A 25888-nucleotide genomic window follows, 5' to 3' on the forward strand; every position below is an offset into this window, starting at 1 on the left:
ATGCAGGCAACTCGGGAGGAGATCCGGGCATCACGTCAGGTGCTGCATGGGGATCTCCGCACTATAATCCTCCAGAATGAGACCTTCCACACCCGCATGCTTGCAGCCATGGAGGACCATACCAGGGCTTTGCGTGGGCTGCCTCCCATAGCACCACCACCTCCTGTGGCAGCAGCAGAGGGTAATGAGAGCGACAGCAGCAGTTCTCCCACATTGGCATAGCCGTGCAGGCCATGAGCCCATGGAGGTGTTTTTTTTCTCCCAACATCCACACAGGTGGCTGTTGGTGCGCACCCTGACCTCGGACCTCCTGGGTGGCCTCCCCCCAGCCCCCACATGGCCATTTTTGATTTTTGATTTTTTTTACAGTGTGTTGCCTTGTGTGGCTCCCGTGGGCATCCACTGTATTCCAGCTGGGCACATGCAGGCTTGTCCTGAGTTTGGGTTAGATGCTTGGGTTCGTGAGACACACACCCCTCCTGCTTCCCGTTTCCATGGGCTTGCAAAGGGTGTGCCCAAGTGACAGTGACTTACACAGTGACGTTGGACTCCCATGAGCTGTGTGGGCAGTCTGTAGTCAATACTGTGTATACATTCCTAGTGGATATTGTTGTTGTATTGTACACTGCATGGTGTATTGATATGTGCTTGTGCATCCATGTCTTCCTCCTAATTTGCAGGTTCATTCCTCATGCCTTCACAAGGCGGTCTACTTTGGAGATGGAGTTCATGCTGTAAACAGTGCACTTACACATTTGCGTGGCAGCAACACTGTACAGTTGGAAGTGGTCGATGTGCTGGCATAATCAGGTTGTAAGACTACCACTAATTTAACTTAGTACTGTCATGTTTTTGCTATGTTTGAGGTTGTGTAGCTGCATTGTATTGTTTGTATGTATTTGGTCATGTGTGTTGTTAGTTCTACATTACTGGGAGCATATTGTGTGTGGCCAGTTTCCATTAGGCACACTGTACTTTGTGACACTTGTGTCAGGTTTTGGGGATTGCTTTGTTTGCTCTCACATAGCATGACAGGCCATGGTGTGTTGGGTGGCGGTGCTGGGGAGGGGTTGGGTGACATGGCAGTGTTGTCATGTTGTATTTTGCATGGGGGTAATGAATTTATCAGCATAGTAGTGTGTCTTTTGATGACACAGCATTGGTGGTGTTTGTGTAGGTAGGGATGCACACAATGTAACACTTCCAGGTGACCAATCTCAGGCTGGTATGGTTGTGACAGTTGACTGTCCCTTATGTCATCATCATTGATTGTCAGATGGTATGTGCCAGGGCTGTGTGCACTCCACATGGGTGTGATTTTAGGTAAAGTAATTAACCACCAGCTGCGTACGGGCTGCCTCACCCCGTGCCATTTCCCCTCCAATGCGCAGCAGGCGTGCATGTGGTTGGGGATGTGGGGGCACCACCATGTCCACGGGCAGGCCCCGGCGTGTTGCAACGTTGTACAGGACACATGCTGCCACTATGATCTTGCACACTACTGGGGGAGCGTATAACAGCTGCCCGCCAGAACGGTCAAGGGAGCAAAAGCGTGACTTGAGCACTCCGAATGTGCGCTCCACTATGCCCCGGGTTGCAATGTGGGCTGTGTTGTATCTTACCTCGGTGGCGTGGTGGGGTTCCGAATTGGCGTCTTCATGTGGGCAATGGTTGAAGTAGGTAATGAAATATAGTCTCGGAAACTAAGGAGCAGAAGATAGTGGGGAGAAATTAAACTACGGCACATAATTCAACTGGGACAAACACTTTATACAAAAGGAACAACTATTAAACTAGGGTGAACAATTCATACATTGGGGCAACAATTAAACTAGGGCATACAATTTAAACAGTGGGGTAACAGTTAGTCTAGTGTGCTAATGTTAGAGCGTATAAATGTGAGTGTGCACATGTGCTAGTGTACATATGTAAGCACTAAGACCTCACTTATATTTCTATCATAGCACCCCTGCTTAGTCCAGTAGTGGAACCCACGTTTGAAAATGTGCCGAGAGTGGATGTGAGGAGAGACACACAGCAGATGGGGGTTGTTTGGCTTTTTTGCCCCCACCTCCGTTTTCCCTCCTTTGGCCATGCTAGTCCCTACGGCCATTCCCAACAACTGCCTGACCCACATCACCGCAATCAGCCTTCCCAATCGTCAAGGATCGCTTTGAGATAGCCCCGTGATTTAATGGGATGCAAATGCTATTTCTAAGCATTTTTCTGAAATGTAATGGCTTAATTGCAGATGTAAACTCGGTTTTGCTGTAATAAAAATGTCTTATTTAATGTGCCATCTTGCTGTACCAGTACATAATACCCGGCTGCACCTTAAAGTAAACTGCTCCCACAAAATCTCTCCCCTACGAAATACCTTGCCACCCTTCAAACTTGTATGGTAAGCCCATACCTAATACTCAACACAACCAAAATGTGATGTGTGCTCCTCAGCCACCCTCTAAACAGGAAACCATCCTGGATGGTTGTACGAAATCCACCTGGACGACTTTACCCCCCAACCTTCCCCATCCACTAAATTCCTCATGTCCATCATGGATGACAACATCTCCTTTCAGCAGTACATAAACAAGAAAGCCCAGTCCGTAAAGTACTACATCACACTGCTCCACAGGATAAATTAAGCTCTTAATCCCTCCCAAGGACTTCTGAACCATGATACAGTTTTCCTTGATTGCACTCATTGATGGGGGCAACACCCTCCTCGCTGTGCTTCCCACGGCTTCCCACGGTACTGCCAGGTATTTTAGCTGAACTGGAAGATAATACATTGATACAATAGGATCTGGCATTATTTGTAAACTGTAGTCTTGGTATATATTAGTTCTGTTGCATAGTTGGGGCAAACATGGGAGGTAAATAGGTAGTGTGACGGTTCATAGAACCTCGTCACTTCTCCCCAGGGGGGAGCCCTTCTTTGTGAGGCTAGGGAGTTGAGGCCACTACCCTATAATCCCTTTAGGGGTGGTAAAAAGTAGGAGGACCTCACAGGGAGAGACTCCCCTCATGGGGATAAGGACCTCCGTTCTGTAGAGGAACTGCCTAACCCTTTTGCTCTTACAATGGAATGCACTAGGAGGCATGAAGATCTACTCAGCCACTAACCAGAGTAATGAGAAGAGTTGGCCTCAGGTAGGAATGAAGATCACTCTAATGACAGTAAAGACGGACTCTAACTTTACACTGGGGAGGACCTAGCTACTAACAATATAAAGTGAGAAGGGACTTACAGAAATAGAGAGCAATTAGTTTGAAGCCAGCAGAGCCCGGGTAGTTCAAACAAGGAGTCCTGTTGGTGATGTAGAAAAGCTCGTCCTCAGAAGTGAGGATGCGGAAAGGGGGAAACCCCAAGAGAGTCCAGTGAGCCTGCAGGGCGAACTACTCACTCCAGAGCTTGGGAAGTCGAAGCGGTGGCGGGACCTCTGAAAGGTCGACTGTTGGGCTTTACAACAACAGCGAGACATCAGCCCCAGGCCTATACGGACAGCGCAGGTGATCGAGAAGGAAGCAACGAACAAAGAGGTAGTCACCAGTGACCCCAGGAAGAACCAGAGATGTATTCCCTGTTCAAATCAGGTAACAGGATTTGCGGTAGACCTGGTTGGGGCCTGGGTAGACCAGAGTGCATCAGGAGTAATCTTCCCCATTACAGTATTGATCCGAAAACCAAGACACAAAAGTGCATCAGGAGTAATCTCCCTCATCACAGTAGTGAAAGTAAAAAAAGGTCAATAAACAAGACTGCATCGGAAGTGATCTCCCTCGTCATAGTGTTGGCCAGAAAGTCAAGAACCAAAAGTAAATCAGGAGTAATCTCCCTCATCACAGTAGCTTGAATCAGAGAGTCGAGATGCAAGTGAGCATTGGGAGTGATCTCCCTCATCACAGTGATAGCACTAAGAGAAATCAAACAGGAAATACTACAGAGTAATCTCCCTCATCACAGGGGTGACCCCCGTGAAACTAAAGAGTAGTACAGTAGTAATCTACCTCATCACCGTGGGGACTCTGTTAAAACCCATAAAGAAGAAACACTAATCACCCTTGTCACAATGGTAACAATAAGAGAAGCCAAAGAGAAGAAACACTTGCGAGTAATCTCCCTCGTTACATTGGTAACACTAACAAAACCCAAAGAGAAGAAACACTCTGGAGTAATCTCCCTCATCATAGTAGTAACATTAAGAGAAGTCAAAGAGGGAAAACATCTGTGACTAATCTCCCACGTCAGTGTTGACACAAGGAGAAGCCACAGAGAAGAAAGCAGTCTAGAGTAACCTCCCTTTTTACAGCAGTTGTTGGCAAAGCAGACAAAGTCAAGAGTGCAACAAGAGTGATCTTCCTCATCACAGTGGTGACATTGAAATGCATAAAAGTCAAGAATGCCTCAGGAGTACTCTCCTTCATCACAGTTATTTCATTAACAGCAGTGCAGAAAATAGCAGCCAACCAGAGCTCTTTATAGAGAACGTTCAGTGTGGGAATTGGTCAAGAAGGATCATTGGCATTGTGGAACAAGTCTGTAAAAATCTGTTGGAGGAACTAAAGAGACCTTTGAGGACTAATGGGTGGATTTGGAGAATGGAGTCATTCTCCTGCCTTGGAAGCCTTTGTTGAATCAGAAACTGACTAAAAGACTGTGATAGACTGAATCAGTCTGCCATTCTCCTGGTACTTTGTTTTTCCTTTAAGTACTGAACGAATTTGAACTTAGTGGTAGGCTTAGAATAGGTTTTGCACAGAGGATGGAGACTTTTCTTTAGACAATCATCCCGACGATGAGCACCCGAGTTGTATTTACTTTAGACAGGGATAAACCTCCAGAGATAGGGAAAAATAGGTTATTTTCTTTACCTATTAATAAAGAATTGCTTAAAAAATGAAACCTCAGTGTCCGACTCTTCACTCCACCTCGACAGAGTTGGCATATACATGTTGAAGACAACATGTCAATAAATAATTGCATTTGAAATGTACACATGTATTGTGCACAAACGTACAATTACAAATGACTTCTCTGCTGTCTCCAGTACAAGTCCGAACTTAGAGCCAGCTGATCAATTATTTCGTTGTGAAAAAAAATGCTGTAAACACTGACACTGGGCTGGGATGTAGTTTGACGTGGCTTCCGGGCAAGGCCGGATGCACTTGCAGAATATTAATAAACATTCTCTGGAAATATGCATAAACAAACCAGAAGAATATTTTTTTGTAATTCTCAGAGTGTATTGATAAACATTCTCGTAGAATATGAATAAACAAACAGACTACATATAGAGCTGTTCGTGCTCATCAAGGAGTGACGGACCCAAGCAAACTGGAAAACCTTCTCCACTCTGGGTTTTGGAGGAAGGAGGGGCTCATTGCTCCTCTTTTTCTGATCTGGGATATTTGCAGCACTAAATTGGATTTTTAATGAAAGAGGCACCAGAGGTTTCTCCTTTTTGCTTTTGAGAGAACTATATTTTTTATTGAGCTGTGTATGAATGCATCAAGTGCTAAACTACAGCCCAAACCAATTGAACCATCTTATATAGATTTGACTTATGTTTGCATGGCGGTCAATCCCATTGGCTCGGAATCTCCTTTAAGACTTTGTCACAGCCATTAGAGTCCACAACAGCTTTTTGGGTTGTTTTCTTCCATTGGATTAGATATTTTGAGAATGTTCTCATGCTTATTGGATTGTACAACTCAAACCTCCCTCCAGCTCAGCTTTTAGCTCTCTACTATCACAGAGGATTGGTGCAAAGGGTTTACCTGTTTTAATATCACATTGAGAAAAGGGAAGAGGTATTGAATTACGTATCATTCGATGGGCCATTACTATGCATCAGGCATTTTAGTGAGAACCAATTAGTGTTAAAAGAAAATTATGGTATTAGGTTGGTTGATCCATTTTAATTGGGGATATAGGCTATAAAATGAAATGATAGTAGTGCTTTCATTAATAACCTTTCTTATATTGAGTGTGCTATGTGTAGTCACAATGACAGTTGCAATGTTTTTCTATTACTTATTTCTTGTAATAAAAAGAAATGCACTTTGCAGGAGAGTGTGGGAGAAGTTATTCAGTGTTCTTTACTGAGAATCAATTCATGAACAGTTGTGCATGTGAATTTAATGTGCTCATCTATATAAACTGCAGTATATTGTCTTACAGTATATTGTGCATGTTTCAATATGGAATGGGTTGGTAGGAGGTTTAACAGTAGTCCCTCCATACATTACATGACATTAGTAAATCCGTCCTGTGTGGATGAGTGAGGATGGCTAGCCCACTGCAGGGCCTTATTGTCTACTCTCTCTTTGATGCACAGTGACAGGTATATGATTTCTTCACCATCTATTACTAACACAACCCCTTTTAAGGGTGTGGGGGCTTAGCACATTCCATTTGGAGTGGAGGAAAGGCTCTGGTTGAATAGGTGTTAGCTGGTGTCATCTTGTAGCCAGGTACTAACATTGTGGCAGTGCCTCGAAAATGTCCATCCCATGCCTACACAAAAGCCAAAACTGTTGATTTTGACAGTGCTTGTTAATTATTGAGGCAGAGCTACCTGGTTCCCAGCCTAACTCTCTGCGCTATGGTTCTCAGCGATTTGATAGGGTGAAAATGCAGATGTGCACTGCCTAAAGTCTAGCCTTCAGCAGGATGGATGTACCTTAGGTACCCCTTTTTTTTATCAAGGCAAGTACAGTACCTTTGCATGATTGGCTGTGTTCTGCCGAGTACCTGGTTGGTGGTAGCTCCACTAGTTTTTGAGGTGCAGCCTACAAAGGTACCTGCTGAAGTTACAAACTGAAATTGCAAAAACAATGCAGGTTCTCCAACAGCCAGAGCATGTTCTACATGCAGAATGCATGCTAGGCTACTCAGCTGGCCTTGACGACATAAGTTGTTGCTCTTTTCCCTTAGACTTCCCCGACCTTCAAATTTGATTGAATACACCAATGTGATGGGCTAGGATCACCTTTCTGACCCACAGCATCTCCATAAATTCCTAAAGCTCTGAGCCAGTACTGTAGTGTTTTCTTCTGTAAACGGGAGAACCACAATTACCTAATAACAGAGTAGGGCTTTGCTGAAGAGCCAACTTCGGTCGCAGTGTGCCTGGCCAGACCCCTCACTCTGAGTCTACATTTTCCTGAGTGCTAAACACAAAACATATGAAAAGAGAAATTTATGCTACAGGCCCTGATCCGTCAATGTTACACTGCATCATTTTGCACGCTATATCTATGGGCGAGGAGGTTTTACATTTCCAAAATAAAGTAGCCATTCATCTTTATTGGACTGGTGACATTGTGACATACTGTATCTGGTCCCACTCCAAACACCCCTCTTATAAAGTGGGTGTACAGACCCAGTACCGAGCCCCTCGACTACAGAGGGCACTGCCAGTACCAGCATTGGCTCCAGATCTGGAGAAAAGACGGATACCCTGCAACTGTCACCACTTCCTAAAACACTCTTCTGACTCCTCAACCATCACTACAGTATCACACTTTCCAACTGCTCTGCTCCCATCATCACTGTCTCAGAGTCTTACATGAAACCACAACCATCACCTTAGTCTCAGGTTCTCTGTGAACCCTACAACCCTATCTTGTATTGCAAACTTTCTACTAATCCTACAACAATTGCTGCTCCCTCTGACCACTCAGACTGCATAACCATCACCGTGGTCTCAGACTATTCTCTGGCCCTACAACCATCACTCTGTCAAAGACTAACTCTCTGATGGTCTACCAACCCATCACCCCTCCCTCAGACTTACCAGTTCTCCTGCAACTAGCCCCGCTGTATCACATTCTCGGATTAACCTATAACCATCACTAATATATCAGACTTCCTTTTGGTCCTACACCCATTCTGTGCTCTCACAGGATCGCCAAAGCCATGTAACTTTAACCACTTTCGCAGATTCATCAATGACCCATCAACCATCAATGCTGGCAGCCTCTCCTATGACCAGGTATGCCACTGTTGTCGTACTGGCCTCCGACTCTTCACCTAAGACCTCTGTCTCACCTGTGCCTATGACCCAACACCCGTCGTCCCAGTCACATATGCGCTTTTGAGAGGTCTGTTCACAACTCTAATCCTTCCCCTTCCTTCTACTCCCTCGCCCCCTGCTCTCTCCCCCACACAGTATACTGTTAGTGTGCACATTGCTCCTTCACATGCCCCCCTGCACCAGTGACTTGAGCAGAGATGGGACTTTCCCACTCAGTGTCATAGAGAGCGGGGCTGAAACCATAAGGCACATCTAAAAACGGTACAACGTCCTTTCATCGCCAGGCATTTCAAAGCCTGCAATTTAAAAGTGCACAAAATATCGTTGAAGCTCATACATTTTTTTTGGGGGGGGTGCGAAAGGGCACATAAGTGGTTGTGGGGGGTCTTCTATAGTTAAAAATAGGTGCAGGAAGGGGGGCTGGGGCGACCCCCCCCACAATAAATTCGATTAACTTTTTCGTTATTTCATTCACGTTTAAATTGCAGGCTTTGAAATGTCCGACGATGAAAGGACATAGAACCCAAAAAAACATGCAGCATGTAGCTCAGGAAATACACAACACTTCAACTGAGGCTCCTAATCATAACAAGGCCTAATCGCTCATGATCCAGCTGGATAAATATATAATACATCCTTCAGGCCTGGCCAAAAAACACTTTGGTTCATTAGGGCTAATTGGTTCCCTCTTACTTCATTCCTGCTTCTGCAAAAAGGCCCGCCTGCACCATCTTCCCTCAGACAGGCAAGAATTGTTCACTGCTGGTGACACTCTGGAGCTCATTTTCGGGTCTCCTTGTAATTCGGCGGATTGGACCGTTTATATTTTCACTTTTGCATGCCCAGGTCCCCACCACCAAATGTTCCTCAGTTGCACGGCGGAGTAAAAAAGGGGAGGGGGAAAAGGCTTGTACGCAACCCTTTTTGCACTCCACCATGCAATTTGAGTAAAACCTGCCTGCAATGTATGTATGGCAGGTAGAGTTTCCCATGGATTACTATGGAGTCCGCCTGCTTTCAAAAGGTCCAAGAAGCAGACAGACTGCATAGGAATCCACAGCATTTGCTCCAGCATGAAAATCCATGCTGGTGTAATTGCTGGAGTATTTGGATGGTGGAGAGGAAAGGAAACGCTCTAGCATGCTGTCTGTCTGAGGGCGGGTTAACAGATGTGTGCAGGGTTTTTATCTGTAAAATCTCCTTCACTTGCACCATTACCTTTGACATAATGGTACTCCCTTGATCGGTTAATATTTCTCTAAGAAAACCAACCCATGACAGAAACGGGATTATGTGTTTAAGAATCTGTTGTGATGTATTTTATTTCATCGGGAAGGCCTCTGAATACCAGGTTGCAAAATCTAGAATTACTAGAATATACGTATTCCCTAGTTTGGATGTTTCTAATGGTCCCACTATATCCATACCAATTCTAGAGAAGGGTACCTCTATTGTAGGGAGAGGTTGTAACGAGGGCTGGTGGAGGAGAGTGTGGAGCTGTTTTCTGGCATAGGTGGCACGTGACTATGAAGCTCGTGATGTCAGCGTAAACCCAGGCAAATAAAACCTGCTAATGATCTGCCCCTGCATTTTTGTTGTTTCCTATGTGCCCTGAAGTCAAGTGGGCATGAGCTATTTCCAGGATGACCCTCCTATGGCTCTTAGGGACTACAATTGAGGTCCTAGTTACCCCATCTGGTGCAATGTCTCCCCAATAGAGAAGCCTTGTTTCAGAAAGGAATGTGCCATCTTTAGACCTGCTTCTTCCTCTTGGATTGACCTGTAAGAAGGCCTCTGAGAGAATAGGGTCATTCTGCTGAGTGAAAGCTAGGTCAGATATTATCTTGGTTCTTTCATCGGTGACTCTCGGGGTTACTGGGGTCACAACATCTGTGGGTTCTTCATCAGCCTTCTCAAGACCCTTTTTACCTCTTTCTGTGATTTCCTGTTCTCAATCCTCTACAGGTTTGAGAAAGAGGGCTCCTTCTAACCTTCTAAGACTCTCTGGTCAATCTTCACCCCGGTTTTTACATGGTATGTTTGTTTCCCATTGTTTTGAACCAAGATTTGTATGCCAACTCTGTAGTCTGGGTCTATTGCTCAAGCAATTACGTCCAAGCCGCATCTCCATGCTAGGCCATCAAATGGCATTCTCCTAAGTCTATAGAGACATCCTGACTACTATGTAGGTCAAAGCTTATAGACTCATTAGTAGGTACAGTGGGGCCAGTGGCCTGGCTACTCAGTTTGGAGTATTTTGGGTTTCACAATTTTTATTGGTTGAGTCAGACCCCACTTTCACACTATAGGTAAGGGTGGCGAAGAAGGAAGCTGACTCACAGCTGGCATGAGGATGGTTATAGACTTTTATTTATAAAAGATAGAACCTCACTATCCCTATCATCTATGAGGGAGTTCCCTGCCTCAAACGTATACTAAAGGATCCATCAGAATGTCTGTCAAAATCAAAGTCCACCATCCTGTATCACAACCTAGTTCTATCCCTTACACTACAACTAAAGAATAATATAATCCAACAGAAGGTTCCTTCCCCAGGAGAATGACTCCCTTCTCCTGGTATTCAGGTGATGTTGAAAAGAATGTTCTCTCAAAAAAAAGGTTGCCCGGGGATGTTGCAAGGGGTTTTGTGTCATCCCCAAGAGAACGACTCCCTTCTCCTGTTTTTCAAAGGTTCTTTTCGTGCCCTTCAACTTGCTGTATGTTTTTCCACTGCCTCTCGGTACCAGGATGTCCCAAACCCTCCTCTGCTTGTCAATGGACTTATCTTTGCACTCTGCCGAAGAAATTCTCCTCAGATTCTCAGATCCTTTGCATTGGGGACCCAGACCCTTCTCTGGTGGTCAGTGGTCTTATGACTCCCAAGGCGATGAGGACATTCTCCTAATATATTTTCTTCACTGTTGCTAGTGTCTGAGACCCTTCTCTGGTGGTCTGTGGGCTTATTGCTGCCACTGCGACAAGGAAGCTCTCCTTCAATGCATTCTTCACTGTGGTTGCGGTGCCAGACCCTTCTCTGGTGGTCAGTGGGCTTATTGTTGCCACTGCAATGAGGAGGATCTACTTGGATGCTTGGTTCACTGTTGCTGTGTCCAGTAGCTATTTCGTTAATACTGGGATGAGGGAGATATTCCCTGATGCACTCTACACAGTTCACTAATAGCCCTATAGCTGCCACTGTGGTGAGGAACATTATGTTGTGTCCCTCTCTTCACCTTCCCGTGTCCGTACTGGATCTCTTGTGCTTCCCTTTACCTTCTCATGGAATTCATCATGTCACCGGTCATTCCTGGGATGGGTTATCTTGTCACGACTTTCGCTGCTCTTCTTGTCCACTTCGGTGGTCCTGGTGCATCTTCATGGTCCTCCACTCCTTACGGTCTTGGCTATACTCTGGGACCCGATGCTCCACATTGTTGCGATCATGCCACCACTTCTTCTCTTTGGCCTCGCAGTTTGTTTTGCTCCTCTCAGACCCACGTTGGACTCTCGCAGCCTGCCACAGGCGTTCTCTGCACAGCCTTTCTTCTAGCCCTCACTCAGAGTTCAAAACTCCTGGGCTCTAGTGGTCTCCTGGCTTCCCCACTATCGGACTTTCTTTAGACCCTCTTCTCTTTCCTTTTTATCTTTGCGGCTCTGCCCCAGTGCAGCATCAACACCTGCAGATTATGTCACTTTGGCATTCCTCTTGCCTCCTGCGAACCACCTTGTGGCAGTACTTAAGTGTTGGGTACTCTTCATGGTTGCAGTTTTCTTCCTCCTCTCTGTATGTTCAGTACTGGCAATAGCCCACTTGCTACAAACATATATGGGTTTACTCTCAATGACATAGGTCGGTATGGATGGGGGTCTAGGGAATGTTGGGGAGTGACGTGGCTCAAAGGCCAGCACCGTAGGTGATCAAATTTGTCCTCAACGGGGGAGTGCCTCCCCATGAGGTCCTCCTGCATTACCCACCCCCCCATGAAGGGACTATTGGGTATCTGCCGCCCCTCCCTAGCCTCATGGGAAAGGGCTCCCTCTTGCAGAAAAGTGATGACACCTTGAAAATCGTCACAGCGCATGCAATGGATTGTCTGAATGCTGTATGAATGAGCAGGTGAATGAGAGAATGTGTGTTCTATATATATGGATGTGAATGAGAGCATGTATGCTGTATGAATGTGTGTGCTTGTGTGTGAAAAGCTGGGCAGTGGGACTCTAATTTATACAGGAGAGGAATGGATACTCTCTACTTGTGGTGTGACATTTTTTACATTTTTGATGTGCATCCAGAGTAAAATCAACATGAGTGTTCTTACATGGCTAAATGAGCCTGCATTTGTGCAGCCAGTGTGGATAATTGTTCTTATTGTGTCATGACCTCTTTTACTGGCAATCAAGGGTAAAGCAAATATGATAATTGCTTTTATGTGGCTAGACTAGCATGCATTGATGAAGCTAGTCTGGTTAGATGTTGTTAATGTTGCATGGCAATTTCTACTGGTAATCAAGAGGAAAGCAAACATGATAAGTTTTATTCCATGGCTATAGTGACCTACATTAGTGCATCCATTCGGGGCATGTTTTCTTACTGTCGCATGGCATTTTCTTTCAGAACATCAAGGGTAAAGAAACCATGCCAATTATTATTACATGGCTAGACAGGCCTACATTAGTACAGCCAGTCTTGATATTTTTTCATACTGTGACATCGCATTTTTGCTGGGCATCAGGGGTAAAGTAAACTTAAGTGGTATTACATGACTAGGCTGGCCTACATTGGAGCAGCCAGCCTGGATATACTTTCTTACTGTGGCATGGCATTCTTTATTGTCATCAAGGTAAAGCCATAATGATGAGTGTTCTATGTGGACATACTGCCCTACATTGTTGAAGCTAGTATGGGCATGCTTTCATACTGTGACATGGCATCATTTACAGGCATCAAAGCTAAGAAAACATGATGAGTGTTCTTGCACAGCCATACTGGCCTACATTACTTCAGCCAGTCTGTACATGTTTTATTACTGTGGCCTGGCATTTTGTACTGGCAAAGCCAACAAGAGTATGTTTTTATATGGTAATACAGGAATACATTGTTGCAGCTTTTCGTGACATGTACTGGCAAAGCCAGCATGAACATGTTTATTTCTACTTGCATATATTTTGGGCAAAGGCATCAAGAAAATGTGTTGGAAAATGCTCCTTTGCAGTGTTGGTGACTTGCATCTATTGGATGTATTCATTTGTTACAGAATAAAACCGATTGCAAAATGTTTGGCATTTTACACTATTTTTCACAGAAAGTGTCTTGTAAGATACACCATTTGAACCCATTATTTTAAAAATGTCCTCCCAAACTCTACTTGATTTGTTTCAGCTCCCCTGCTGTGCTCAGTTACTACAAATTCATGGGCAACATATACATCCCTCAAATTAAAACAAATCACCAGCCACCACTAGTTGTAATATCAAATGTTCACTTGCCGGTGTCATTTCTAAGCAGTTTTCTGAGAGTTAATGGATTAATTGCAGATGTAAATGCACTTCAGGGTTAATAAAACTTGTCTTGACCAAGTGTGCCTTGAATCACCTGATTTCAATCTGTTCCTTGTACTGAAGACCTGTTAATAACAAGCATTGACAAATTCAACGGGTTTGGTTTGTGCATAGGTGTTAGTCATTTGCCAAGCACTGCTATCGTGTGTCCAGGTAATCACACAATTTTTCAGTCTTTTCCATCTTATGGCCAGAGAGAACCACTATTCCACTGCCTGGAAAATGCCTATCCTATGTTTACACAAAAGCCAAAACTGTTGGCTTTGCCAATATCTACTGTTCTAGCTATTTGGTGGTGCTGTAAGCAATGCCTATAAGCCAAGAATGTTGGCATGGAGGAAGGGAGCCACTTACGTTATGTTACTGGACTTTATGGGGGTAATTCATAGAATTTCGCGCACAAGTGTTGCACGCGGCTGGGGCACAGTGCGCGTGTGCGAATGTCTGCGCCAGCCGCGTGCGCTAAAATCGATTTCCACGCACAGCGTATTCATGGATTTTAGCCTCCAAAACCAGCCGTGGCGCAGAGTGGTGCAGCGACCCTGCAGCAGCGCCAGTTACGCTCCCAAGAACGCCCTCGCGCAAGGAAAAGCCATCAAAATCCCCAATCCAGCGCAAAGGGCTGCGCTAACCCTGGACCAGTTTACAGGGCTGCCAAACAGCAAACGCCAAGCGGGGAACGTGTATTACTGGGGTTCGTGTGAAGTTTCACACGCAAAAGGGCCTGTGCGAGTGGGGTACGTGTATAACTGGGGTTCGTGTGAAGTTTCACACCCGATTGGAGCAGGGTACGTGTATTACGGGGATTCGCAGGAACTTTCACACGCGAAAGGGCCTGTGCGAGTGGGGTACGTGTATAACTGGGGTTCGCGGGAAGTTTCACACACGATTGGAGCAGGGTACGTGTATTACGGGGGTTCGTGGGAGGTTTCACACGCGAAAGGGCCTGTGCTAGTGGGGTACGTGTATAACTGGGGTTCGCAGGAAGTTTCACACGCGATTGGAGAAGGGTACGTGTATTACGGGGGTTCACAGGAAGTATCACACGCGATTGGATCCGGGTACGTGTATTTCGGGGGTGCGTGGGAAGTTTCACACGCGAAAGGGCCTGTGCAAGTGGGGTATGTGTATAACTGGGGTTCGCGGGAAGTTTCACACGCGATAGGCCCTGTGCGAGCGGGTTACGTGTATTACTGGGGTTCGCGGGAAGTTTCACACGCGATAGGCCCTGTGCGAGCGGGGTACATGTATTACTGGGGTTCGCGGGAAGTTTCACACGCGAAAGGGCCTGTACAAGTGGGGTACGTGTATAACTGGGGTTCGCAGGAAGTCTCACACGTGATTTCAGCAGGGTACGTGTATTTTGGGGGTGCGCAGGAAGTTTCACACGCGAAAGGGTCTGTGCGAGTGGGGTACGTGTATAACTGGGGTTCACGTGAAGTTTCACACACGATTGGAGCAGGGTACGTGTATTACGGGGGTTCGCGGGAAGTTTCACACGCGAAAGGGCCTGTGCGAGTGGGTTACGTGTATAACTGGGATTCGTGGGAAGTCTCACACGCGATTTCAGCAGGGTACGTGTATATCGGGGGTGCACGGGACGTTTCACACGCGAAAGGGCCTGTGCTAGTGGGGTACGTGTATAACTGGGGTTTGCGGGAAGTTTCACACGTGATTGGAGCAGGGTACGTGTATTACAGGGGTTCACGGGAAGTATCACACGCGATTGGATCCGGGTACGTGTATTTCGGGGGTGCGTGGGAAGTTTCACACGCGAAAGGCCCTGTGCGAGCGGGTTACGTGTATTACTGGGGTTCGCGGGAAGTTTCACACGCGATAGACCCTGTGCGAGCGGGGTACGTGTATTACTGGGGTTTGCGGGAAGTTTCACACGCGATTTCAGCAGGGTACGTGTATTTCGGGGGTGCACGGGACGTTTCACACGCGAAAGGGCCTGTGCTAGTGGGGTACGTGTATTACTGGGGTTCGCGGGAAGTTTCACACGTGATTGGAGCAGGGTACGTGTATTACAGGGGTTCACGGGAAGTATCACACGCGATTGGATCCGGGTACGTGTATTTCGGGGGTGCGTGGGAAGTTTCACACGCGAAAGGGCCTGTGCGAGTGGGATATGTGTATAACTGGGGTTCGTGGGAGGTTTCACACGCGATAGGCCCTGTGCGAGCAGGTTACGTGTATTACTGGGGTTCGCGGGAAGTTTCACACGCGATAGACCCTGTGCGAGCGGGGTACGTGTATTACTGGGGTTCGCGGGAAGTTTCACACGCGAAAGGGCCTGTGCGAGTGGGGTACGTGTATAACTGGGGTTTGCAGGAAGTCTCAAACGTGATTTCAGCAGGGTACGTGTATTTCAGGGGTGTGCGGGAAGTTTCACACGCGAAAGGGCCTGTGCGAGTGGGGTACGTGTATAACTAGGGTTCGCGTGAAGTTTCACACACGATTGGAGCAGGGTATGTGTATTACGGGGGTTCGCAGGAAGTTTCACACGAGAAAGGGCCTGTGCGAGTGGGTTACGTGTATAACTGGGGTTCGTGGGAAGTCTCACACGCGATTTCAGCAGGGTACGTGTATTTCGGGGGTGCACGGGAAGTTTCACACGCGAGTGGGGTACGTGTATTACTGGGGTTTGCGGGAAGTCTCACACGCGATTTCAGCAGGGTACGTCTATTTCGGGGGTGCGCAGGGAGTCCTACATGTGAATTGGCAATGTGGGTCCTCCCAGGTGCTCCCTCTACACCCTCCACGGCCCCTGCAGGCAGCCCACACCACAGGGGACTACCCTGCACCCCTGGTCATGTCCCGCAGGCAGCCCATCCACCATGGGCATGCCCCCCAGCCTGCCCCCCAGCCAAGCCACATGTCAGCTTGCACTACTGATCACCAATGCATGTCCCCCTGCACCCCCACCCCCCAGCAGTGCAGGGCACCTGCCAGCAGGCCCCCACTCATGTCCCACTCATGTCCCCCTGCACCCCCCAGCAGTGCAGGGCAGCTGCCAGCAGGCCCCCACTCATGTCCCCCTGCACCCCCACCCCCCAGCAGTGCAGGGCACCTGCCAGCAGGCCCCCACTCATGTCCCACTCATATCCCCCTGCACCCCCATCCCCCAGCAGTGCAGGGCACCTGCCAGCAGGCCCCCACTCATGTCCCACTCATGTCCCCCTGCACCCCCCCCCCCAGCAGTGCAGGGCACCTGCCAGCAGGCCCCCACTCATGTCCCACTCATGTCCCCGTGCACCCCCACCCCCAGCAGTGCAGGGCACCTGCCAGCAGGCCCCCACTCATGTCCCCCTGCACCCCCACCCCCAGCAGTGCAGGGCACCTCCCAGCAGGCCCCCACTCATTTCCCCCTGCATCCCCACCCCCCTAGCAGTGCAGGGCACCTGCCAACAGGCCCCCACTCATTGCCCCCTGCCCCCAGGTCATGACGATCCTCAATCATGGCCCTTATGGCCAGCCTCCCCAGCCCAAAGACCCAACCAAGTATTGCATCCACCCACATAGAAAAGGCAATTACATGATACAACCCCAATGGCAAGTTTGTAAATGAACACATGTCCGTCACACACACACAATGGGTGCAAGTGAATGTGAAAACCCATATCATGACATGCATGAAACCAATGAGATAATACCACACATCGAAGTATGAAGAATAAAATGTATTAAACACAACATGAATGTAATCAAAATCCAACACACAACAATGGGAATAATAAAAGAAAAGCTGCATGTCCGTAAAAGAATAAAAAACAAGAAATCATAATCCAAAGAAATCCAAAAGAAATGGTGTCCAAAGTCACAGTCCAACAAAGCAAATCCAAGGGAAAAAAGAAAGTGAAAACCATTGCTCCATGGTGAAAATAAAAAAAAGAGAATAATCCAATGGTGAGCTATGTAGAGATGAACAATCCAGGGTTCATGAGCCCAACTGATGAAATGAAACCTATCAAAAATACTACCTAATAAAAAACTATATACAAAAATGTGGTGCATTGTCCAAGCGCAACCAAAATAAAGAAAAACGAAAGGAAACCTAACACTATCTAACTATATACAATGGCGGCGGGCAAGTCCAGTGGCTCACTCTGTGGTGTCCCGGGCCAGGGCATCATCAAACTCCATGTCTATTTGCCGGAGGCGGGCCTCTGTCCTGGCCCCGAGGTCTCGCAGGGAGGCACTCATGGCCTGTTCCAACTCCCTGCGAGTTGCCTCGAGGCACTCTGCCCGCCTCAAAGCCCGACGCATGGAGAACTCCGCCCTGACCATGGTGAGCCGCGCCTCTTCCGCCCACCGCCGCTCCGCACCTATCTGCTGGCCCAACCGGTACCACACAGAAGACACTCCCATTCCTGGGTCCTCCTGCCCTCTGGCCGATGCCTGCCCCTCCGATGTTGATGGCCCCGAGCCATCATTGCTCCCACCTAGAGCCTGCTCCTGCTGCTGTTGTCCATGTGCCGTGTCTGATGGTGCCTGCACATCCTCCATCAGCTGGTCTCCAGTTGTGGTGTCCACCCCTGCTGGGCCGCCGACTCCCGACTGTGGCAGGGATGTGAGCTCCACCAAGCTGGCTGTGTTGGTCGGGCCAGGTCCACAGAGGGCCCTGGTGGAATCTGGGCCGGAAGGCGGTGTGGAGAACGACTGGCGCATAGTCTCCACAGAGGAGGAGAGGTCCGCCAGAGTGCGCGACACATGTAGGAACCCACCAACCAGGGCCCCTCCCAGCAGTGCCACGTCACGATGCTGCTCTCCGTGATGGCGTGTGTTCTCCGCCCAGGAAGAACGCACATCATCATGAATGACACGAGTGCGCAACGCAAAACCAACCAGGACGGAGCCCATATGTTCGTGGAACCCCTCGTCCGCAGGTAGTGGAGAGGCAGATGACATGGCACTCTCCTCTACCTGCAGACGGGCCTGGGACGGGGCCTCCCTGCTGGTGCATGGTGGTGCAGTCACACGGTCAGGGACAGCGACATGCACAGGCCCCTCCGCGGTGACCTGTGCTGCCTCGTGACCATGGACTGCACCACTTGCACCAGTGGTACTACCCCCACCAGGCCCCATGTGCGGCTCAGTAGCGGGCTCCTCCTCCTCTGTGGAGACCACCAACCTGGATGTCTCCACACCGTCTTCCGCCATTGGAAGCCCCTGTGGGGGCTCACCCGGCCCTTCCGCCACAGCCGTTGTGGCAGACGCAACACAAGCCCCATCGCTCCCGGGTGATGGTAATTCCTGGGAGGGTGGATGGGCCTTGCGTTGCCGCGCAGTGGAGGTATCCCCGCCACTTGGCTCTACAGCGCCATCTCTACCCTCTTCTTCACTTGATGCTGCGTAGAGGGAGACATAGAACACAAGCATCAGGGTACAGTACAAAATACCCTAGACGGGAAGCAATAACACATGAGTGGCACTGTCAAATGTCACTTCCATCCTGTCATTCCACAACACATGGGTGAATGCACACAACACACATGCAGAAACAGTCCCGGCGCCTGCAATCAACATCCATGTAGAAGGGCCCCTGTAAACCAAGATGTTGCCTTCAAAGTCACATGCATCCATGGCATTTCAAAGTCACACACACACTTCTCAGGCAAAGACACACACACATGTGCACCATACATTTACATGACATCAGCACCCATTCCTCACCCCCCCCTTCATGTCCAGGAACAGAGACAGCCATGCTTTCATTGTGCATTCCGCATAGAGCTCCCCATGTTGCATTAAAACACATGCACCAACCATGTGGTTCACACATAACTGGTCTCACATGCATGACCATGGTCCCTGCACACACGCATCCATACATGGTCTATGTCACACATACAGGCAAGCATCAGACTACCAGCACACTGCAACATGCCCTGTCTCACACAGCAATGCTTGGCCACTTACCGCTCAACTCCAGACGGGTCTGCCTCCGAAGGATCTGGGTGTGGAGTGCAGGGCCTACGCATTCCAGGACCCTCATCTGGATGTTACTCATGCGTGCTCGGCCCTCCTCCGTGAGGCGCCGGGCCTTGTAGAGGGCCTGGACCTGAAGTCCTCCCAGCGCTTCTTGACGTGCTTGATGTCGCGGGTTGCCACCCCCTCCGCGTTGATGGCAACCACTACGTCGTCCCAGATCCTCTCCCGTCCTTCCTTGTTGGCGCGTGATGTTCTGAAGAGGGCATCATAATGCCCCAGGACATGCTCCACCAGGACACCAACTTTGGTGGCAGTGAAGCTGGTGGCCCTCTGCCTCTCTGGCTGGGGGTTGCCAGTGGTGCCAGATGGAGATGTGCCCGACATGGCAACCCCAGAGGCAGGAGTGGGTGGGCAACTGGGTCCTGGGGCTGGGCTGTGGAGCGATGGAATCCCAGTCGGGAGTATTCTGTTCCAGCAGGGGTGGACACATCAACTGGACCCCTGCAGATGGCTGATGTGCAGGCACCAAATAGCAGGGCACATGGGCAGCAGACAGTCAGGCAGCAGCAGATGGCAGGTGGTAGCGTGCTCGGGGCTCTGGGGGGCAGGAAAATGGCCTTCAGGCCAGGAGCGTGGTCTTCCGTGTGTGTATGTGTGGCCAGCTTGATACGGAGTGATTTTTGCACGTGAAAAAATTGCACGTCAGCGTGTAATTCGAGGAAAGGCCCTTAGCGCGTAAGCGCGTCTGTGACGTATCGTGCACGGGCGTTGCCCTTTCACGTGTAAAACTTCACGCGAACCTCAGGAATACACGTACCCCACTCGCACAGGGCCCTTTCGCATGTAAAACTTCACGCGAACCCCAGGAATACACGTGCCCCACTCGCACAGGGCCCTTTCGCGTGTAAAACTTCACACGAACCCCAGGAATACACGTACCCCACTCACACAGGGCCCTTTCACGTGTAAAACTTCACGCGAACCCCAGGAATACACATACCCCACTCGCACAGGGCCCTTTCGCATGTAAAACTTCATGCGAACCCCAGGAATATTGGCCCTCTGCGAGTGTATTACTGGGTTGCGCGGGAAGTTTCACACGCGAAAGTGCCTGTGCGAGTGGGGTACGTGTATTACTGGGGTTCGCGGGAAGTTTCACACGCGATAGGCCCTGTGCGAGCGGGGTACGTGTATTTCGGGGTGCGCAGGAAGTTTCACACGCGATTTTGCTGTCAGAGTGGTGTACTGAATTTCGGGGGTGCGCGGGGAGTCCTACACGTGAATTGGCAGTGTGGGTCATCCCAGGTGTTCCCTCTACACCCCCCACGGCCCCTGCAGGCAGCCCACACCACAGGGGACTACCCTGCACCCCTGGACATGTCCCGCAGGCAGCCCATCTACCATGGGCATGCCCCCCAGCCAAGCCACATGTCAGCTTGCATACTGCCCCAGGACTTGCTCCACCAGGACACCAACTTCGGTGGCAGTGAAGCTGGTGGCCCTCTGCCTCTCTGGCTGGGGGTTGCCAGTGCTGCCAGATGGTGTTGTGTTGGACATGGCAACCCCAGAGGCAGGAGGGGTGGGAAACTGGTTCCTGGGGCTGGGCTGTGGAGGGATGGAACCCCAGTTGGGAGTCTTCGGTTCCAGCAGGGATGGTCACAGCAACTACACCCCTGGCTGACGTGCAGGCAGCAAATGGCAGGGCACGTGGGCAGCAGGCAGTCAGGTAGCAGCAGATGGCAGGTGGGAGCATGCTCTGGGCTCTGGGGGGCAGTAATTCGGCCTTCTGGGCAGGAGCGTGGTCTTCCATGTGTTTTCGCATGGCCAGCTTGATACGGAGTGATTTGGCACGTGAAAAAATTGCACGTCAGCGTGTAATTCGAGGAAAGGGCCTTAGCGCGTAAGCGCGTCAGCACATGCACGCGATTTCATTGGACCAAAGGCCCTTAGGGCGTAGGCGCGTAAGTTACATTACGCGCGCGGGCGTTTACCTCATAGCACGTGATGACAGAGCACACATGGAAAAACTGCACGTACGAGTGTCATCGCCTTAGCGCGTAAACGCGTAAATTACATTACGCACGCGGACGTTTCCCTCATAGCACGTGATGACAGAGCACACGTGGAAAAACTGCACGTCCGAGTGTCATCGCGTGTAATTGGAGGAAAGGGCCCGCGTACACACGTATCTGACGTGTACATGTGGGCCAGTTTAAAAGCTACGTGTAGGACGCCATTTCCTTGTACGTGCTTTTCGTGGAGAGCGAGTGGGTGAAATCTGTACTTCTTGTCGGTTCACACGCGATTACTTCACAGCGTTTCTAGTTTGTACTCCCTGTTACCTCTGACAGCTCTTTTCTGATTTTTTGTTGGGCCTGTTTCCTCAAACAGAGTTCACTTCTCCTTTTGTCCGTATTTTTCACGTTCTTTTTCCAGGCAGACGGTGAGTTCCGCAAGTACTTAGCAACTGTGCTTGCCCCGTGTGTCGCGTTCCCCTTCAGAGGTCATTGTAGGCTGCGTGTATTACGCGTACGCTTATTTTTGTGTTTCTGGGTGCCACAGCGTAGTGCGGGTTCATTTTTTCACGCACGTGGTCTACGAGGGGTTGCGTGCACGTTTATTTTTGATTTTGGGCTGCCTGTGCGTTGCGTGACCCGTCATCTACCCCAGGGGTCACAGACAGCCTTGTTAGAGCACTAGGGTACGAATTCCATCTAGTATCCTACCCCTTTGACCCCCAATTGCCCAGGACAATAGTTCACTGCAACTCCCATACGCACAACAACATCAGTGCTATGGTTGGGAGGCGACCAAGCGGTAAGGGAGGCCAAGGTGGCCGACCTTCAAAAGGTGGGCGTGGTGGGCACGGTAGGGGACATGGCCGGGATTTGCAGGGTGCCCCTATACCCCTATGTGTGGAGGAACAATCAGGGAAACCCATGCCCCCCCCCATGTTTGAGGGAAACGTGGCTGACACCATCCCAGCTCAGCCCCTGTTGGACCAGCCCATTGTGGCACCTGACCTGGCACAGGATGACTCCCAGGCTGACTTCCTGGTCAGCAGGTCTAGGCCACGTGTGGCGGTGCAAGTTGTTGTCACCAAGCCACGTGGATCTGGGGAAGCTATGTCATCTGCTGGCCCAAGTATGCAGGGTAGGGAGGCCGCAGGGGCAGCTGCAGCTCCATCCGCCCCAGCTCTGACTCTCCCAGCCAGGACAGTGTCAGTCCAGGTCCATCAAACTGACGGTCCTCCTGCCAACATTACCCTGCAACCAATGCCTGCATCAAGACCTATGGTCATTGTGCATTCCCAGACTCCTACTACCCAGTCCACCGGTGATTCTGCCCCTACTGACCAGAGCGGCGTAACCCACTCTGGCTCCGCTCCATCTTTAAAGAAGAGGAAGAAGGGTGCTCTGGCATGACAGGCTGAGACCCCAGACACGGCTACACACTCCGGCACGTCAAGGAAGCCTTGCTTTAATGACGCAGAACGCACTTGATGCACTTGTGTCCTATGTGTCGGCACATAGCCGCAAAATGTTGGTGACTGCAGGGTGCAAGATCACACCTGGTCAACGTAGGGCACACTGGCAGACCATCGACGACCGCATAAGTGCCCTTGGATTTGTGAGGCGCACAGCTGATGATTGCTACAAGCGGTGGAAGGACCTGAAACGCAGAGCAAAGAACAAGCTGGCCTCAAATCATGCCGCTACTCTGGTGACTGGCGGTGGGTCTCCACAAGAGGACAACAAACTCACTGAACATGAGTCTGTTGCTGGGGCCTTCGTCACAGAGGAACAGATCCAAGGTGTGGGAGAACTACCTGATTATGATGCATTGTCCGGTGAGTGCCCATGCATGTGTGTGTAATGCATGCGTATGTTGTTTGGGTGACGGGTTCTGATTGAGTGCCAGGTGAGGGTGTGTGTGCCTGGGTGGTATGGGTCACCCATGTGCTTCATCCAAAACATTCAGCGGCCTTGGATTTGAGTGTGACAGTATCCCTTCTGCCCACAGTAGTAATTTAGAGCAACATTACGGCAGTTGCCCTTGAAGTGGCATCTTGCAACAACATTGTTTGTACTTTTCAGTGTTCGTTCAGGCTGATTGTTTCAATTCTCCCACTTTTGCTATGCATTCCTCAGCCCTATTGTCACATTTGTGACATGCTTCTGTCATTGATGAACCCCACATTGTCCCACATGTGTTACCTTGTTAGGTGAATGATTTGACCATTCAGGCTGATTGATTATTGCCGGATCACATACATTTTTGGGGCCTGTTTGAATGCGGAACATGATAGTTGTTTCCTGTCATGTTGAAGTGCACAACCATTGATGTGTACATCGGCCTGCAATCACTGTATTTTTGTACACTGGATGTGTTGCAGTGTGCGGCACATGCGTATTTTGTCACACTATGTAGCATTTTTCATCTCATCATGTCCATCTCACATGGATGGTTGACAGTACTCATTCACTGACATATGGATGTACTTGTGGAATGTACCATGGCTATGGTACATGCCATCTGTGTGAAGGCATGTGTCATGTATGTGTATTGGACATGCTACCCAGCATGCAGCAAATGTGTTGCTCTTCCATCTTGGTGTCATCAGTGTCTGCCTTTTGCCTCCCCTTCCAACTCAGTGACAGTGCATGCATGGGAGGGTTATAGTCATGTGGGACATGTGTAAATCATGTACTGGTTCTGTAGCTTGTCAGGCCTATTTGTGTGCTATGGTGCTAATGTCTCTTTCCATTTTTTGTCTTTCATGATTTTGCAGGGGATGACGCACCTGATGCTGTTGAGGTTGAGGAGATGGGGCAGACCCAGGAGCAATCTCAGGCACGACCGGGCACCAGTGAGGGACGTCGTGTGGTGGTGGGTGAGAACCCAATCTTGCTGCAGACCATTCTGTCCAGGGGTGTCTCTGGGTGCACCTCCCCAGACCTCTATTCAGGTGCTGATTCGGATGACGAGACCTATGTGCCGTCGCAGGTAAGTGTTTCTGGCAGGGATTCTGTTCTGTCCAACCCACCTGCACCAGGGGTAGAATCCTCCATGGGGATGTCAGTTTTGGTAAGACCGACTTTGGCGGTTATGGATGCAGGGTCACACTCCACAACATCTGATCCTGTTCCTGGGCCAGCAGATCAGAGGGGGAATGCAGTCCTGCAGCCTCAGGCAGTGCCGGCACGACAAGGGGCAGATCGCCTTGCCCCAAACAGGTGTGGTGCCCGCCAACGCGGTGGCCATACGCCACCAGGCAATACCGTATGGGAACAATCCATGTACGGTATGGCAAGCCAACAGGCAGCATCAGTTGAGATGATGGCTCAAGCAATGGAGAGGGTGGCCACTTCCATTGTCCCCCCTGAAAGGCAGATGGAGCAACTACAGCAGGCAACAGACTCCATTTGCCAATCACACAGGGAGGACATGTTGGCGTCCAACAGGGACAGACGGGTGGCACTGGAGACTCTACGCCAATCGATATCAATAGAGTCCCAGGGCCACAGGGAAGCCCTGAGGGTAGAACTCCATCACCTCAGGGAGATTTTTGTTGACCTTGAGGCTTCCACTAACTTGAGGACAAAACAGCAGCTGGAGCGGCTCACACGTTCACTCTCAGCTGAGATTCAGGCAACTCGGGAGGAGATCCGGGCATCACGTCAGGTGCTGCATGGGGATCTCCGCACTATAATCCTCCAGAACGAGACCTTCCACACCCGCATGCTTGCTGCCATGGAGGACCATACCAGGGCTTTGCATGGGCTGCCTCCCATAGCACCACCACCTCCTGTGGCAGCAGCAGAGGGTGATGAGAGCGACAGCAGCAGTTCTCCCACATTGGCATAGCCGTGCAGGCCATGAGCCCATGGAGGTGTTTTTTTTCTCCCAACATCCACACAGGTGGCTGTTGGTGTGCACCCTGTCCTCGGACCTCCTGGGTGCACCCCCACTCCCCCCGGCCCCCACATGGCCATTTTTGATTTTTGGATTTTTTTACAGTGTGTTGCCTTGTGTGGCACCCGTGGGCATCCACTGTATTCCGGCTGGGCACATGCAGGCTTGTCCTGAGTTTGGGTTAGATGCTTGGGTTCGTGAGACACACACCCCTCCTGCTTCCCGTTTCCATGGGCTTGCAAAGGGTGTGCCCAAGTGACAGTGACTTACACAGTGATGTTGGACTCCCATGAGCTGTGTGGGCAGTCTGTAGTCAATACTGTGTATACATTCCTAGTGGATATTGTTGTTGTATTGTACACTGCATGGTGTATTGATATGTACTTGTGCATCCATGTCTTCCTCCTAATTTGCAGGTTCATTCCTCATGTCTTCAC

This window comes from Ambystoma mexicanum, chromosome 1p (assembly GCF_040938575.1).
Source record: "Ambystoma mexicanum isolate Mex_15411 chromosome 1p, UKY_AmexF1_1, whole genome shotgun sequence".
In the NCBI taxonomy this organism is placed as follows: Eukaryota; Metazoa; Chordata; class Amphibia; order Caudata; family Ambystomatidae; genus Ambystoma; species Ambystoma mexicanum.